This window comes from Hyla sarda, chromosome 4 (genome assembly GCF_029499605.1).
Source record: "Hyla sarda isolate aHylSar1 chromosome 4, aHylSar1.hap1, whole genome shotgun sequence".
Lineage (NCBI taxonomy): Eukaryota > Metazoa > Chordata > Amphibia > Anura > Hylidae > Hyla > Hyla sarda.
Genome location: NC_079192.1, coordinates 407,397,021 through 407,414,015, shown reverse-complemented (window position 1 = coordinate 407,414,015; position 16,995 = coordinate 407,397,021). Strand labels below are relative to the sequence as shown.

Sequence of the window (16,995 nt, the reverse complement as noted above, 5' to 3'; positions counted from 1 at the left end):
CATCTGAAAGTTTTATATCTGCCCTGCTCCATCATCTGTCATTCTTATATCTGCTGCTCCGTTAGACATCTCGGCTCTGCTACATCTGGCTGTGTTCTATTTGTTACATTGTCAGTCCCAGCTCTAAGACATCTGACACATAACTACCAAGTGTCCCAGCTCTGCTACGTCTGATAATCTCTGCTCTGTTACGTCTAACAGTCGCATGTATGCTGTTCCATTGCACATCTCAGCTCTACATTGGTATAGCTTATATGTCATTTGTCTCAGCTCTGCTACATCTCACATTTATACACGATAATCTGCACGATTGCATATTTTAGTTCTGTTACATTTTGACAGCCTTAGATCTGTTTCATGTGACAATCTCAGCTCTGCTACATCTAACATGCCTTTATCTATCCCAACTGACCATCTCAGCTCTGCTATATCTAACAGGCCTTTATCCCAACTGATCATCTCAGCTCTGCTACATCTAACAGGCCTTTATCTATTCCAACTGACCATCTCAGCTCTGCTACATCTAACAGGCCTTTATCTATCCCAACTGACAATCATAACTCTGCTACATCTAACAGGCCTTTATCCCAACTGACCATCTCAGCTCTGCTACACCTGACAGGCCTTTATCTGTCCCAACTGACCATCTCGGCTCTGCTACATCTGACAGGCCTTTATCTGTCCCAATGTCAACTTTCTTCCGTCTGATCATCTTAAACCTGCCCTATTGTACACTCTCAGTGTGACTATATCTGACAATCTCTCATATCATCTACATCTGACAATCTCAGCTCTGCTACATCTGACAACTAAATCAGGCTTAATTTTACTTGCTTTACTTTGATGCCGGGTTGTTGGCATTGGATGAAGACTGTATCTGTGTTTTGGATTCTGATTATTTTCACAATAATTTAGCCACTAGGTGGCGCTGTTCCATTGTCTTGAATGGATATCACTCTGAATACAACATGTACGTTCATATGTATCAATAGCAGTGTTTTTCAACAAGTGTGCCTTCAGCTATTGCAAAACTACAACTTCCAGCATGCCCTGACAGCCGAAGGCTGTCCGGGCATGCTGGGAGTTGTAGTTTTTCAAGATGGTGGTTGCATTTAGTCCTACAGAGAGAACTCTGTTGCGTTCAGTAGGGATCTTCTCTTAATTCAATTCGTTCTATGTGTTTCCCTTTAAGTTGTGAGTCTCGTTGGACACTACCTGAAATGCTCAGCATTGTTCCTGCGTACAGTTTACGGGACTCTCTTCTTCTTAACCGGCCAATGACGCCAGAGAACTTCCTGCCGGTAGATTGAGTGTTTTTGTGGCCGGCCCTATAATCCCCTGGCAGACAGGCTGTGGATATATATTTTGGCTCACTTCTCTAACCTTCGCCTCAGTTCAACTTCTATTTTTTTGCCTTTGTCACCATTACCCAGTTCCAATAAAAACGTGTTCGAGAAAAAAAACAAAATTCTATTCCATGCGACCACTTACGGCTCCGATATCACCCAGACTCCTGAATTAGCACATTTGTTGGTACATTCACGACTACCATATGGCTACAGGATCGGTCAAATTTGCCACCCAGAAGTTTTACATCCGGCACCACCATGTGGCTATAGAATCGGTCAAATTTACCTACTGGGAGTTTGAGGGTGACAGCGACAAGCTACATGGGAGCTGACAGCCACCATAGTGGATAATAACTTCCAAAAATCTGGAAATTGGGGATCAGGACCCACTCGAGATGTTGCAAAAGTCACGTTCGGGAAGACCTTCTTCCAAAATAGTTTTTGGTTAAGGTCAAGAGGATTTATGACCCAGTAACCCTTGGCAGGAGTCTGGGCCATTTGGCATGGGTGGGTCCATATCGATCTGGATTGATATAGTCTACAGAGTAAAGAGAAGGCCCATTGTGACCCTGCCATCTAGAGGCAGTCCTGGGTTTGTAGGTCCAAACTCAAGAAGCACTCAGTCAACATGGTGATGCTACAGTTGGTCATCACCAATCATAGTGTTAAGGGAGGCTCCATAGGACAAAACAAGTCAGGGACCCCCCGGTACTGATTGTGCAATGTTGAAAGGAGAGGTGGCACCTGCCCTGGGTTTTTGGGTTTAAACTCAAGAAGATCCAGAACACTCAACATGTTGCCTTTACAGATCGTCAACACCAGTCATGGAGTGAACGAGTGTTAAGTGAGGGCTCCATAGAACAAGACAAGTTGGGGACCCCCTGGTATGGATTGTCTATGTTGAAACTTCCCTTGTAGCTAAGAAGGTTGGTGATATCTTAGGAGTAGTTTCCATCTACCCATGGAGAGGTGGCACCTGCCCTGAGTTCTTAGGTTCAAACTCAAAAAGATCCAGAGCACTCAACATGGTGACTTTACAGATGGTCAACACCAGTCATGGAGTAAACGAGTGTTAAGTGAGGGCTCCATAGAACAAAACAAGTTGGGACCCCCTGGTACTCATTGTTTCCTGTTGAAACTTCATACTGACCATTCGTTGTATGAAAGAAGGTTGTGAGACCTTAAGAGTGTTTTCCATCTACTCATGGAGAGGTGGCACCTGCCCTGGGTTCTTAGGTCCAAACCCAGGAAGATCTAGAGCATTCAGTCCACATGGTGACTTTACAGATGGTCAACACCAATCATGGAGTGAACAAGTGTTACGTGAGACCTCTATAGAACAAAACAAGTCAGGGACTGATTGTTCCATGTTGACCATCCCCTGTAGGAGAGAAGGTTGGGAAGACCTTAGGAGAGGTTTCCATCTACTCAGAGAGAGTAGATGGAAACCTGCCCTGGGTTCTTAGGTCAAGACTCGAAGACATCCAGAGCACTCGGTCAACATGGTGACTTTGCAGATTTTCAACACCAATCATAGAGTGTATGAGTGTTCTGTGAGGCTTCCATCGAAAAAAAATGGGGACTCCCTGGTACGGATTGTTCTATGTTGAAACATCCGACTATCCCATGTAAGAGAAAAGGTTGATGAGATCTTAGAAGTGGTTTCCATCCACCCATGGAGAGGTGGCACTTTGTCACAATGCTAATGGAGAAGGTATGGAAGAACCTCATCTGGGCTCCCCATAGCATCATCTTGATCATGCCCAAAACATAGAAACCTGGTCTTCCTAGGCCCCATTCACATCATGTTTCAGGTCTTCACCTCTGGTATTCATGAGGATACTGTATTCCGACATATACTATGGCACGGTCATGGACTTGGTCCATCACGCTTTTGTGGCCTGCAAATGAAACGTATATTGGGGTATATCAGACCACATATAGTTACTATTAGGCTATGTTCAGTCTACACCAGCTGATGGGTACACCGCTGGTCAACTGTGGGCCTTAGGTCTATTTGTCATTCACTAGAGCCTCCTGCTCTAGTAGTAAATTGTTCAACCTACACCTGTATTTACACTTTACGGCCAAAAGTTTGTGACCCCCCCCCCCCCCCAACCTAATCATTGTGCCCAGGTGTTTTAGCCGCACCCATTGCAAACAGGTGCGTGAGATCCAGCACACAGATATGCAAATTCCATAGACCGACATTGGTAGCAGTATGGGTCCTATTGAAGAGGGACTCCAAACCTGTATATACCCTGTACTGAGCAGCGAGGCATACATTGTATGTCAGTTTACATTAACTGGGCAGCCCTCTGCACCTGGCAAAGTCATTCATTGAATCCAAATCGCATTGCCAGCTGATTCACTGCCGAATTTCAGGATCTTCACTTATCTCTAGATGCCACCTTTGCCAAAAGTCTTTGGTTCAGTAGTTATCATTATCTCTGCAGCACTGGGGTCCTGGGTTTAAATCCTATGAAGGGCAACATCTACAAGGAGTTTGTATGTTCTCCTTGTGATTCTTCTTATTTTGTAAAAATTTTTGATGGCCTAGATGAGCCCGAGCACTTGTAAACTGTAATATTCTGTAGTGGAGAAATTGAGAAGTAGACCAGGCAAACTGACAGAGCATGCCACCAAGTACTTGGCCTATAAAAATCGACGATCCTCAGTTGCATCAGTATAGAAAACATTGTGAAATTTTATGATGGCCTAGATGAGCCCAAGCACCTTTTAAGCGGTAATATTCTGTAGTGGAGGAATTAAGAAGTAATCGCTCAGCCATGTAGTGGTAGACCAGGCAAACTTAAAGAGCGCTCGCCGAGTACTTGCCCTATAAAAATCTCTGTTCCTCAGTTGCATTAGTATAGAAAAATTTGTGAAATTTTATGATGGCTTAGATGAGCCTGTTCACATATAAGTGGTATCTTCTGTAGTGGAGGCATTGAGGAGTAATCCCCAAGGTGTGTAGAAGTAGAGCAGGCAAACCTACAGAGCGCTCGCCGGGTGGTTGCCCTATAAAAATCTTCGATCCTCAGTTGCATTAGTATAGAAAAATGTGTGAAATTTTATTATGGCTTAGGTTAGCCTGTTCACATATAAGTGGTAATCTTCTATAGTGGAGGCATTGAGAAGTAATCCCGAAGGTGTGTAGAAGTAGAGCAGGCAAACTGACAGAGCGTGCTGCCAAGTACTTGACCTATAAAAATCACCGATCCTCAGTTGCATCAGTATAAATTTCCAAACTGTCTACATCAGTTTTTATGATGTCAGGAGCTTCATGATATTGATTTCCAAGGTCAAAAAACACTATGCACAATGCCAGGCGTCAGCTGTGATGGTGTAAAGCACAAGTGGGTTCAGGGTTTGCCCCTGTTGGTTCCATTAAAGTGATGGGTTCAGTGTGGAGGAACTCAAGTGTCTAACCAAGGGTTTCTCAACCACAGTGCCTCCAAATGTTGCAAAACTACAAATCCCAGCATGCCCGGACAGCCTTCGGCTGTCCGGGCATGCTGGTAGTTGTAGTTTTGCAACAGCCAGAGGAATGCTGGTTAGGAAACGCTGGTCGAACTGACACCTTCAGAACTTCTCCCCCCGATGTCTGTGCCTGACCGCACTCTCTCCCCAAAATGTTGTCTTTGGATTTTGGATGTCGCACAGGCCTCCGCAGGTGTGACGGTCAGGTGTCCGTGTACTTTTTGGCCGTATACTGTATATATGGTGATTTTATTTATTTATTTTCTTTTAATGCGGCTCCTCCGAAGAGGAAGTACATTACGTAATGAGAAGCAGATCCAAGTTTTTCCCTATGGAATCCGATCTGCTGGATGTTACAAACCTTTCACCGCTAATTAGAAATGGCTGCCAAGCGCGGTGACTTCACCGGGTTCAAAAAGGTGACTTCCTATTGGCTGGATGTACCGAAATAACGGTAAACAGATAGATTTCCTGAGGTGAAGACTCACACGATCCAAGCGTGGAGTCATGGAAGGTTGTGTCCCCTGTAGCTTTATCTTTTGGGTCTCTATGTGCAGTTTTTTTGTTTTGTTTAAAAAAAACAGCGCCACCTTTGTATATAGGTCGCGTCTGGTACTGCAGCTCATCTTCATAAAGACAGTGAAAAAAGAATAATTGCTGGGTGCCACCTGACATTCTCTACATTTTAACTCCCTTGGTGGATAACGCCCAGCTTTTCATTATTCCTGAATGGCCAGGAATATGTTTACTGCAGTTTTGCCATTCATGAGTCCTGGAAAGTTGTGTGACAGCCAATATGTTCTACAATGACACACGGCTTTTCCATATTCCTGAATGGAAGTTATGAAGGCGTATGAGAGTAGGAATATGTTTACTGCTGTTTTCCCATTTAAGACTCCTGGGAAAGCTGTGTGATGACCGATTTACCATTATAACTCCCTTAGTGGATGACACCCAGCTTTTCTATATTCCTGAATGGCCAGTCTCCCTAAGTTGGGCAGAAATGTCCCGGAAAGCTGTGTGATTATAGAAATAGAAAGATCATCCAGCTCTCCACCGCCGCCTCAGTGCACGGACTCGTGCGGACACCACGAGGACGAACAATAGAAAAGTAGAACAATGTCCAGCACAAAGCACGATGCAAGATGGAAATTTATTGTAGATACACACAGCAAACAGCAACACGGATCATGGAGTAAAGTGACGCGTTTCAGCAACCTTGGTCGCCTTAGTCATACAATGGTATACTCAGATCAGTCTGGCTCTTATAGTGGGTGGCACCGCCCCCCTCACCAGGTGAAAACACCTGAGTGGGACGGGGCGGTGCACAACCACACACAAAGGCCAGACTGACGTCTGCGTTCACACTAGACAAAAAAGAAAAGAACACTGAACAGAATATAAATAGCTCACATATGAAATCAGCTGTGAAATATCATAAACGAAGAATGATATACATAATCAAAGTTTCTAGGGATAGGGACTAACCAACATGTATAAAAGACATGGTAATAAATCAATAATTTAAAAACACATGGTAGTATAAATTGTCAGTCACACCCTAGGTGTGCTCGAGTTTGTCAGTGTTGGACACAGTATAGAACCAATACCATCATCATTTTTAAGATATCAAACCAAGTACTTCAAGTATGGTAAATAGTATTAATGTATTAGGAAAAAAGAGAAGGACTTGGTACAAGTGAACTAAAAAATAACATAATATAAATTAAGATCCAATCCCCTGGATATACCCCACATCCGAAAGCAATGGCCACAGAAATTACAAGAAATAAGAATAAGCCAATATAAATATATTATAAACATTAGCCATCTGTATAGGCGGGTGTGGGACAATCCATAGGAAGATGTCTAGGTTCTATAGAAAAAACAAAGTGGAGGAAGGGAGGAAAGCTGTGTGACAGCCAATATGGTCTACAATGACACCCAGCTTTTCCATATATCTGAATTGAAATTCAGGAGTATATATACTGAATTGGAGGAGTATAAAAGCAAGCATACGCACTGCTGTTCCTTCTCGGCTTCTCGGCCTTTTGGCTAAGATCAAGTGTAGTATCTGTTCTTATCAGTTTTTCGTGCCGGTGTACCGTAACGCCGGTATGGAGCTGGTGGGGATGGGTGCTGCATGGAGGGGGCAGTTGTACCAGGGCTTTCCGGGGCTGGTTCTGAGGAATCAGCTCGACGGCTGCCCCGATGTGACCTGTTCCCTCCGGGTCTCGCCATGAGGCTGAGAGGGTCTAGAGCCGAGGTACTTTTGTGCCTCGGGGAGTGGTGACCCCGAGGTGCCGAAACTCACTGGGAGGATAGACTCACTGAGTTGAAGCACGGGCACCATAATCTCTTCACCTTGTGGCACTCACCTCTTGATTCCCGGCCTTCTGGCTAGGATCAGAGAAATTTTTATAGATCCGGCCGGATGTCCGGGCAGTATATCTGCGCACATTCACTTATTTATTTCTTTTTCCTTGTGTCACTTTTTGCGTGTTGTGTGTTCACAGGATTTATCAGGATGCGGTAGCCCTTCTGGGTGTCCCTCCTGGCGGTCTAGGGGAGGTGTGTGTGGCCATTAGGTTCCGCACCTCCCTGCAAACACCCCGGGTACTCCTGCTTTGGCAGGGTACCTACCGTTATCGGCTCTGCGGGCAGATACCTTGGCTAACGCCAAGGGGGATGCCGGGAGCATTTGTGGTCCCCTAGTAGCTTTGGCGAAAAGGGACATCGAACCTGGAACCTCGCAGGTACCTTTTGGTCCGGAGGCGAAGGGTAAGGTTTGTTGGGGGGCCTCTCTCCTATCGGAGAAGGGCTTGCGATAGACCGCATCCTTTGTGCACGTTTTTTTAGTGTAACACGTTTGCACTTTTTCTTGCACTTTGGGTGAATCGAAAGCACGTTCCACGGCTTTAGATAAAAAAAATAAAAGCAAGGATATGTTTACTGCATTCAGGAGCCTGGGAAAAGCTGTGTGACAACCCATTTGATCTAAATTATAACTACCTTAGTGTCTGACACCCAGCTTTTCCATATTGTTGAATAGCATATCACCCTGGGTTATGAAGGAATATGAGAAAAGGGATATCATTACTGCAGACTTGCCATTTTAGAGTCTAGCAAAGCCATGTAACAACAAATTTATTGGACATTGTATGTATGTATGTATGTATGTATATATATATATATATATATATATATATATATATATACACATACAATTTTTTTTTTTTTTTTTTTACAAAGGCCGCCACCCAGCTTTCCTACTCTTCTGACAAATCTGCTTTAGTTATACAGAGATATGAGGGTGGGAATATGGTCATTGCAGATTTTCTATTCAGCAGTACGTTTGACAATCTGACATTAGAGCTCCTTTATTGGTTGGTACCCGACTTTTCCACATGAGGTGAACACTCAGCTTTCCCATACTCCTAAATGGCAAATCTCCCTAAGTAATGTAGAAATATGAGAATGTAGATATGATTACTGTGTATTTGCCATTCAGAAGCCTAAGAAAGCTGTGTGAGAAAACTAACACTAAAGCTCTTGCTTGAGGTGAACATCCAGCTTTCCCATAATCCTGAAAGGCAACTATGCATAAATTATGTTGACAGGGGTTTGGAATATGGTTATTGCAGATTTGCCATTCCGGAATCTAAAAGAAAGCTTTGTGACAACCAACAGATTTGACATTGCAACTCCCTTAAGGGCTGGCACCCAGCTTTCCCACACTCCTGAAAGGCAACTACATTTTACAAAGACTGGGGGGGGGAGGGATACTGTTATTGCAGATTATGCCATTCAGGTGTCTAAGAAAGCCATATATGTTGAACATAACAATTCCAAAGACCCAGCTTTCCCATACTCCTGAATGGCAAGTTTTCATATTTCAACAGACCAGGACTAGGAATATGGTTTTTGAAGAGCAGGACAAAACGATGCAACAACTAATATGCATAACTCTCTTAGGGCTTAGGGGTTAACACCCACCTTTCCAATACTCCCATACTCCCGAATGGCAAGTAATATAGGAATATGAGAGTGTGAGTATGATTGATTACTGCCTATTTGCCTTTCAGGAGCCTGAGAAAGCTGTGTGACAACCAGTACTTGTTACATCACAGCTCCTACAATGATTGACGCTCAGCTTACCCATAACCCTGAATGGCAAATATGATTTCAGCTGCGCAGTGACGTGGCAGTGGCGAAATACGACTAGTGCAGATTTGTCATTCAGGAGTCTGGGAAAGCTGTGTGATGTCTGCCATGCTCTTCAAGCCTATACAGATATGTATGGCGCCTCTGTAAAGAACGGCCCGCCGCCGCTTCACGGTCTCTTGCGCTAAATTCTGTGTTGTGCCGCAATTTGATGCCGTATAGCGAATGTGTCGCTGGGTTTGTAGCAACGGGCAAACAATTATCACGAGACAATAGGGCGTGCGGCCCCCAGATAATCGGAGCAGGAAGAGAGCTGGAAAAAAGAGGCGCCGAGGAGGAAGCGATCATGACAATAGCAAGTCAGCGGTACGCAGTGACAGAGAATCGTCACGCTTATTATCTTCTGGTACTTCCCCCTTGGTCAAATAGATTTGTAACAATATGTTCCTCTGTTACACCTCTTGGAAATTTAGCATTTTGACAATATACAGTGATTATATGGCAGTGGTCTCAAAACGGTAGTCCTCCAGCTGTTGCAAAACTACAACTCCCAGCATTCCCGGACAGCCGTTGGCTGTCCGGGCATGCTAGGAGTTGTAGCTTTGCAACAGCTGGAGGTCTGCAGCTTGGAGACCACTGTTGTACAGGATCAGACTGTGTAATGACAAATAAGTGTATCCTTGCAAGGGAGTGGTAACACCCAGTGGTCAATTTATTCATACATTTCCAGGAGGAATAACAGAGGGGAAAATACAGTTATTTACCAAAAGAGACCTATCAGGAGAGGGAAGAGGTCCTCTTTTAAAGGGGTATTCCAGGAAAAACTTATATATATATATATATATATATATATATATATATATATATATATATATCTATATATATATATATATATATATCAACTGGCTCCAGAAAGTTAAACAGATTTGTAAATTACTTCTATTAAAAAATCTTAATCCTTTCAGTACTAATGAGCTTCCGAAGTTAAGGTTGTTCGTTTCTGTCTAAGTGCTCTCTGATGACACGTGTCTCGGGAAACGCCCAGTTTAGAAGAGGTTTGCTATGGGGATTTGCTTCTAAACTGGGCAATTCCAGAGACACGTGACATCAGAGAGCACTTAGACAGAAAAGAACAACCTTAACTTCAGAAGCTCATAAGTACTGAAGGGATTAAGATTTTTTTAATAGAAGTAATTTACAAATCTATTTAACTTTCTCGAGCCAGTTGAGATATATAAAAATTTTCCTGGATAACCCCTTTTAAAGTTGGTCCTATAGTACGAGTGGACTGTAGGGTGAAGGTTATTTCCTATACAGGTTCCCAGAAAAGCCTCTACATGATTGGCCTGCCGTAAGACTCACACAGTTCCTCTGAATGGACTGAAATCATGTACGTTTTTGGCCATTTTGATGTTAACTTTTGCCCAGAGTATCACTATAGTCACCCCGAGTTAAAGGGTTAATCCCAAGATTATGGTTTATCTCCTATTCACGGGATAGGTGACAAAGTGATCGGTGGTAGTGTCCACTGATCATTCTAAAGGAGTGGGGGTCGAGTATGCGCTCTGCTGCTCCACTAACTTACTATGGGATTGACGAATATGGCTAAGTGCTCGCCTATCTTAAAGGGGTGAATAGACTGGCTGCGCACGTGCAAGTGAATGCTCAACGGGCTATTTTCTTGCAGTACCATAGAGAGTGAATGGAACAGCAGTGCGTATGCTTAACGGCTATCTTATTGCAGTATCATAGAGAATGAATGGAACAGCAGTGCGTATGCTTAACGGCTATCTTATTGCAGTATCCTAGAGAGTGAATGGAACAGCAGTGCGTATGCTCAACGGGCTATCTGCTTGCAGTACCATAGAGAGTGAATAGAGTGGCAGTACGTATGCTCAACAGGCTTTCTTCTGCAGTCCTATTGCTAATAAATGAGTAGGTAGCAGAACACATGCTCAATTGGCTATCTTCTACAGACCCATGAAGAGTGAATAGAGCGTCAGTGCCTATGCTTATCAGACTATCTTCTGCAGACCCATAAAGAGTCAATAGAGCAGCAGTACGTATGCTCAACCAGCTATCTTCTGCAGTCCCATAGCTAATAAATAAGTGGCAGAACACATGCTCAACTGGCTATCTTCTGCAGACCCATAAAGAGTCAATAGAGCGGCAGTGCGTATGCTCAACCAGCTATATTCTGCAGTCCCAGAGCTAATAAATAGTCGGTTGAGCATGTGTTCTGCCACTCTATTTATTAGCTCTGGGACTGCAGAAGATAGCTGGTTGAGCGTACGCACTGCTGCTCCATTCATTTTCTATGGGACTGCAGAAGAAAGCCTGAGCATACGTACTGCTGCTCTATACACTCTTTATGGGACTGCAGAAGATCAGTTGAGCATGTGTTCTGCCACAATGCGTATGCTCAACAGGCTTTCTTCTGCAGTGGTAAAGCAACTGAATAGAGGGGCAGTGCGTATGCTCCACGGGCTATCATTTTGATAGAATAGAGAGTGAATATAATGACTGCGTATGCTCAACTGGCTATCTTCTGCAGTTCTAAAGCAAGTGAATAGAGTGGCCGTGCGTATGCTTAACGGGCTATCTTCTGCTCAACACATGTTCGACTGCCACTCCATTTACAACAGGAGAAGGGACCCCCGTTCTCGCGATCAGTGGGTGTCCTAGCAGTCGAGCCCCTACCAATCAGGATAGGTGATAAATTATATTTGCAGCATAACCCTTATAACTTCTTCTGTCGCATTTTAAGGTATTCAGCTCTTCTTTAATTCTGTCTCTGGGAAAGCTGGGTAACAACCAATATGGCCGCCATTAGAGTGGAAAAATCTCAACCAATCAGTTAGAATTTTTGAGTGGTTGCGAGGCCATAGACTAACATGGACGCACAATAATCCTGTGTAATCACAGTGTTGGTCGTGTGGATAGATAAGTTGTGCTGCAGCCGATCAAGGTGCTGGGCTATAAGAGGTTAAACGCCCCCTGCCCTCCCCCCGCTCCGATTCCTGTGAAAAAAATCTGGATCTGTTTTGAGGACTGATTGAAGACCTGCAGGTTTTCCAAGAACTTGTGTCCCAAGTGGAAAACCCAACCAAGGCCAAATCTCTTCCAGGAACGGAGATGAAGAGGGGGGTGCAATAAATTTAGGCCAAAATATAGGTTGTTCTTCTATTTTTTTTTTTCTCGTTAAAGCTGGAAGGTGGTAATCTGATGCTGCGAGCCGACTGCGCATTCCTGGGGACCCAGGAATCCAGAAACAAGAGACTAAAACAATCAGGTAGAGGAATCTGCGCCTCCTCGATGGTGCTTATTGTTAGTGTATCTTTATTATTGCTGGCTCGAAATTTGTCCGTAATGTAAAGGGTTAATATTCAGGACAGGGACAAACCCTGCTCTTCTACTACAACCCCCAACATGTTTCTGCACATGAATTTCTGTCTAGGAACATATCCTATCTAATCTTATATATCTGCCAATCTGTTTGATGTATTTCATATAACTTATCTATCTCATATATATCTATCTCATATCTGTCTCATATCTGTCTCATATCTGTCTATCTCATATCTGTCTATCTCATATCTGTCTATCTCATATCTGTCTATCTCATATCTGTCTATCTATCCATCTCATATCTGTATCTATCTATCCATCTCATATCTGTATCTATCTATCCATCTCATATCTGTATCTATCTATCTATCTATCTATCTATCTATCTCATATCTCTATCTATCTATCTCATATCTGTCTATCTCATATCTTTCTATCTATCTATCTCATATCTGTCTATCTATCTATCTCATATCTTTCTATCTATCTATCTCATATCTTTCTATCTATCTATCTCATATCTGTCTATCTAACTATCTCATATCTATCTCTCTCATGTCTATCTATCATCTCAGGAATTGACTACATTGGGCAATTGTTCTACAAGACAATACTGGGGCGCAGTATAAAGCAATGGTCTCAAACTGTGGCACTTAAAGGATCACTACACAATGTTCTGCCAAGTGCAGGGTCCGAGGGGGCGGAGCATGACACAGATTGTCTCTGGTGATATCCAAATCATGCTCCGCCCCCTCTGGCTATGCATTAGGCCTAAGACAGTGAATGACTTGTACCTGGAATGTTCCTTTAAATTAATAGACTTTCCAAATGATAACTTAGACAATTAAATTTGTTTCCGTATTTTGCTATAAAAAGACACATGCAGTCCGCCGGATGACATCATAGGACAGGGGTCAGACTTCGGACGCCATTGGGTATCAGTAATGTTCTATCAGAAGTCATCGGATACGGTTTCCGCATTTTTTCACGCTTGGTGATCGAGAACCAGTGATGTGATCTGTTATGGCCAGATCCGGTTAATCTGTAACCATATTAAAGGGGTACTCTGCTGAAATTATTTTTTTTTAAATTAACTGGTGCCAGAAAGTTAAATAGATTTGTAAATTACTTTGATAAAAAAAATCTTGATCCTTCCAGTATTTATGAGTTGCTGTATGCTCCACAGGATGTTCTTTTCTTTTTGAATTTTCTTTCTGTCTGACCACAGTGCTCTCTGCTCACACCTCTGTCCATTTTAGGAACTGTCAAGAGTAGGAGCAAATCCCCATAGCAAACCTATCCTGCTATGGACAGAGGTGTCAGCAGAGAGCACTGTGGTCAGCGGAGTACCCTTTTAAATAGTGCACGGAAAAAAATGGACAGGATCGGTGATCTTCCGTATGGAACAATCGTCCCTGCTGTACCTGGTTTGTTGTGCGATCCAGCGCTGTACCTGATACTGCAGCCATGCTATATCCATTTGAATGGGACTGCAATACCAGGGACAGCCACTAGAGAAAGTATGGCGCTATACCTGGTAAACGATGACAGGGCCGTGGCCCCAGCAGTCAGCTGACTGGGGAATAATAGATTGCATTATACTACACTGCATGTGGAGATAAGTGTGTCCACCTAGTTGCGGTTAGGAATGGTTGGTAAGGTTAGGGCAGTAGGTTTGCGGTACCCCCCACCACGTGGTCCCTCTTTATGCTCAGTCTGGTGCCTCATCTAGTTTGATGGTTCAGCTGGCAGCCCCCGGCCATATGGCAGGCTGGTTAGTTTCCTCTTCTAATAAGGTTTCCCCTTACATTTAGAGGTTCCCAGCCCTGACGGCTTTACACATGGTGTCATGTGCACGGACTGGCGCTCTGAGGTCACTCCGTGGCTTGCGTAGTAACCACAGGCTGCCTAGTAAATCATATGTTTTGAGTTATACGATGGGAAGAGAAACCAAGGAGCGCTGCATCGGCGGGCGAGAAGATTGTGGTGGAGGATCTTCAGACAATCGGTGGTTCATACGTTGACTCTTCAAAGTTTATTGCATTTTTGCCTTTCCCATGATTCTCCGCAGCAGATGGAATATCAGAGGGATTTTAAGTAGGAACGTTGGGTGATGGACTGTGACAGCCCAACCAAATAGTTGCTTTAAATTTTTAACCCTGCCTTATATTTTCATACATTTAGAACCTCAGGGTAGACTGTGATTTTGCCCTAAGGCCTGAAGGTAAGACCCATTGCGGTACCATTATTTTGGATTTATGCCCCATACATATATCAGGACAAGGAGCATTAAAATAGATTGTGTCATGCCAATTTAAAGGGTGTTCCTGTGTGGAATGGGTGGGGTTGGTAAAGGATCCGTATTAGTTTAGGAGATCACTTGGGAAATCTGGTCTTCAGTAGGTGTTTGGTCTTTTTTTTTTTTTTTTTTTTTTTAGGGGTTTGTACAAAAAGGGTCTTGGATCTGTGTTTGGCGTTCTGGTCTGGGGCCTCTATTGAGTTGGAGGTCTAGTCTGGGATCTGCTTTTTCTTATGTGCTCTGGTCTGCTGTCTGCATTTATTTTGGAGGTCTGATGTGGAGTTTGTATTTAAGGAGTCTGAACTGGAGTCTGTTTTTATTAAAGAGTCCTGGTATTGGGTCTGTATTTGTTTAAGGAGTCTAGTCTTTGTATAGCTACATAATTTGGATACAAACGGTCTGTGTCTAGGTTGTCTCGTTAACTGTGTTTATTTAGGGGTCTGGTCTTGGGTCTGTATTTAACCCCTTAAGGACGCAGCTCATTTTCACCTAAAGGGCGGAGCCATTTTTTGCAATTCTGACCACTGTCACTTTAAGCATTAATAACTCTAAGATGCTTTTACCAAATATTCTGATTCTGAGATTGCTTTTTCGTGACATATTCTACTTTATTTTAGTGGTAAATTTTTGTCATTACTTGCATCCTTGCAAATTTCATGAAAATTTAGAACATTTAGCATTTTTCTAACTTTGAAACTCTTTGAAAATGGATATTCCAAATACATTTTATATTGATTCACAAATACAATATGTCTACTTTATGTTGGCATCATAAAATGGACATATTTTAACTTTTTTTTTAAATTAGAGGGCTTCAAAGTATAGCAGCAATTTAAAAATTTTTCATGAAAATTGCAAAATCTGAAGGGACAGATGTTACAGAACTACAACTCCCTGCATGCCTGGGCAGTCTAGCCATGCTGAGAGTTGTAGTTTTGCAACATCTGGAGGGCTATCGTTTGGGCACCACTGTAATAGTGGTCTCCAAACTGTGACCCTCCAGATGTTGCAAAACTACAACTCCCAGCATGCCCAGACAGCCTTTGGCTGTCTGGGCATGCTGGGTGTTGCAGTTTGGCAACCACTAGGAATGCAGCAGTAAAGAATGCTTTACTGCCACCTTCCTTGAAGCTCCACGCCGTCGCCTCCCTACCTGCGCCGCTGATCTCCGCTGATGTCACCGACTATCGGCGCTCCCCACCGCATCTTCTCCCCAGGTACCTTCCGCCATCTTCTCCCCCCATTCTGCCCGACATCCATGGGTGGGCAGAGCGGGGGGTTTCCATGGCAACCCCCCCCGTCTTCAACTTCCATTGGTCAGCACTCATTGCTGACTAATGGCAGGGGATAGGAGGAGGCTGCAGCATTGCAACCTCTCTCCTATCCCTCAGGATGATCGGGGCTGTCACTGACAGCTCCGATCATCCCTATTTTCTGGGCGATCGGGTCACCAGAGACCCGATCAGCCCGGAATAGCAGAAAATCGCATGTCTGAATTGACATGCGATTTCCTGCGATCGCTGACATGGGGGGGGTCTCACGACCCCCCTCGGCGATGTGCCAGGATGCCTGCTGAATGATTTCAGCAGGCATCCCGGTCCGGTCCCCAACCGGCTAGCAATGGGGACCGGCATTCCCACGGTCGTATCCATACGCCCAACGTCCTTAAGGACTCGGGATGCAGGGTGTATGCATACGCCCTGCGTCCTGAACAGGGGCTCTGGTCTGGTTTTAGGGGGTCTTATCTATATCATTTGTCTGGAGACTTTGGTCTGGGGACTATTTATTTTGGAGGTATGGTCTGAAATCTATTTAGGAGGTCTGGTGTGGGGTCTGTATTTTATAAAGGATTCTGGTCTGGGGTCTGTTTTTAAAGGGGTACTCCACTGCTAGACATTTTATCCCCTATCCAAAGGATGAGGGATAAGATGTCTGATCATGGGGGTCCTGCTACTGGGCCCCCCACAATCTCCCGCAGCACCCGGCATGCTAATCAAACCCGGGGTTCCTGCAGCAGTTATGTCACAGCCATGCCCTCTTGTGACGTCATGTCACGCCCATCCATTCATGTCTATGGAAGGGGGCGTGTTGCCCAACACGCCCCCTTCCATAGACATGAATGGAGGGGGTGTGGTGTGACGTCACAAGAGGGCGTGGCTGTGACGTGAATACCACGGCCTCCGCTCCAAGCATTCTGAACAAAATTATCAAAACGCTGGCGCATCGGAGTATCCCTTTAAGGGGTCTTATCTACATCTATTTTTGTTTAGAGACTTTGGTCAGGGGTCTGTATTTTTTTATGGCGGTATGGTCTTAAATCTGTATTTTCGGGGGTCTGGTCTGGGGTCTATT

General features: G+C 44.0%; 1 protein-coding gene and 1 pseudogene across 5 annotated transcripts in view; both read left to right on the top strand.

Moving 5' to 3' along the window:
- The window catches only part of DENND2A (DENN domain containing 2A), a 150,402-nt gene that overhangs the window by 27,635 nt on the left and 105,772 nt on the right, over window positions 1-16,995 (top strand). The window contains exon 1 of one of the 5 annotated variants that reach the window (XM_056517579.1): window positions 12,204-12,288. The exons of the other annotated variants lie outside the window; for them this stretch is intronic. The gene's annotated coding sequence lies outside the window, so the exon portion shown is untranslated. Of the gene's footprint in view, window positions 1-12,203; window positions 12,289-16,995 lie in introns of those variants that run through there. 5 annotated transcript variants of the gene reach the window in all.
- On the top strand, window positions 6,868-6,960 carry LOC130267899 (U2 spliceosomal RNA; annotated as a pseudogene).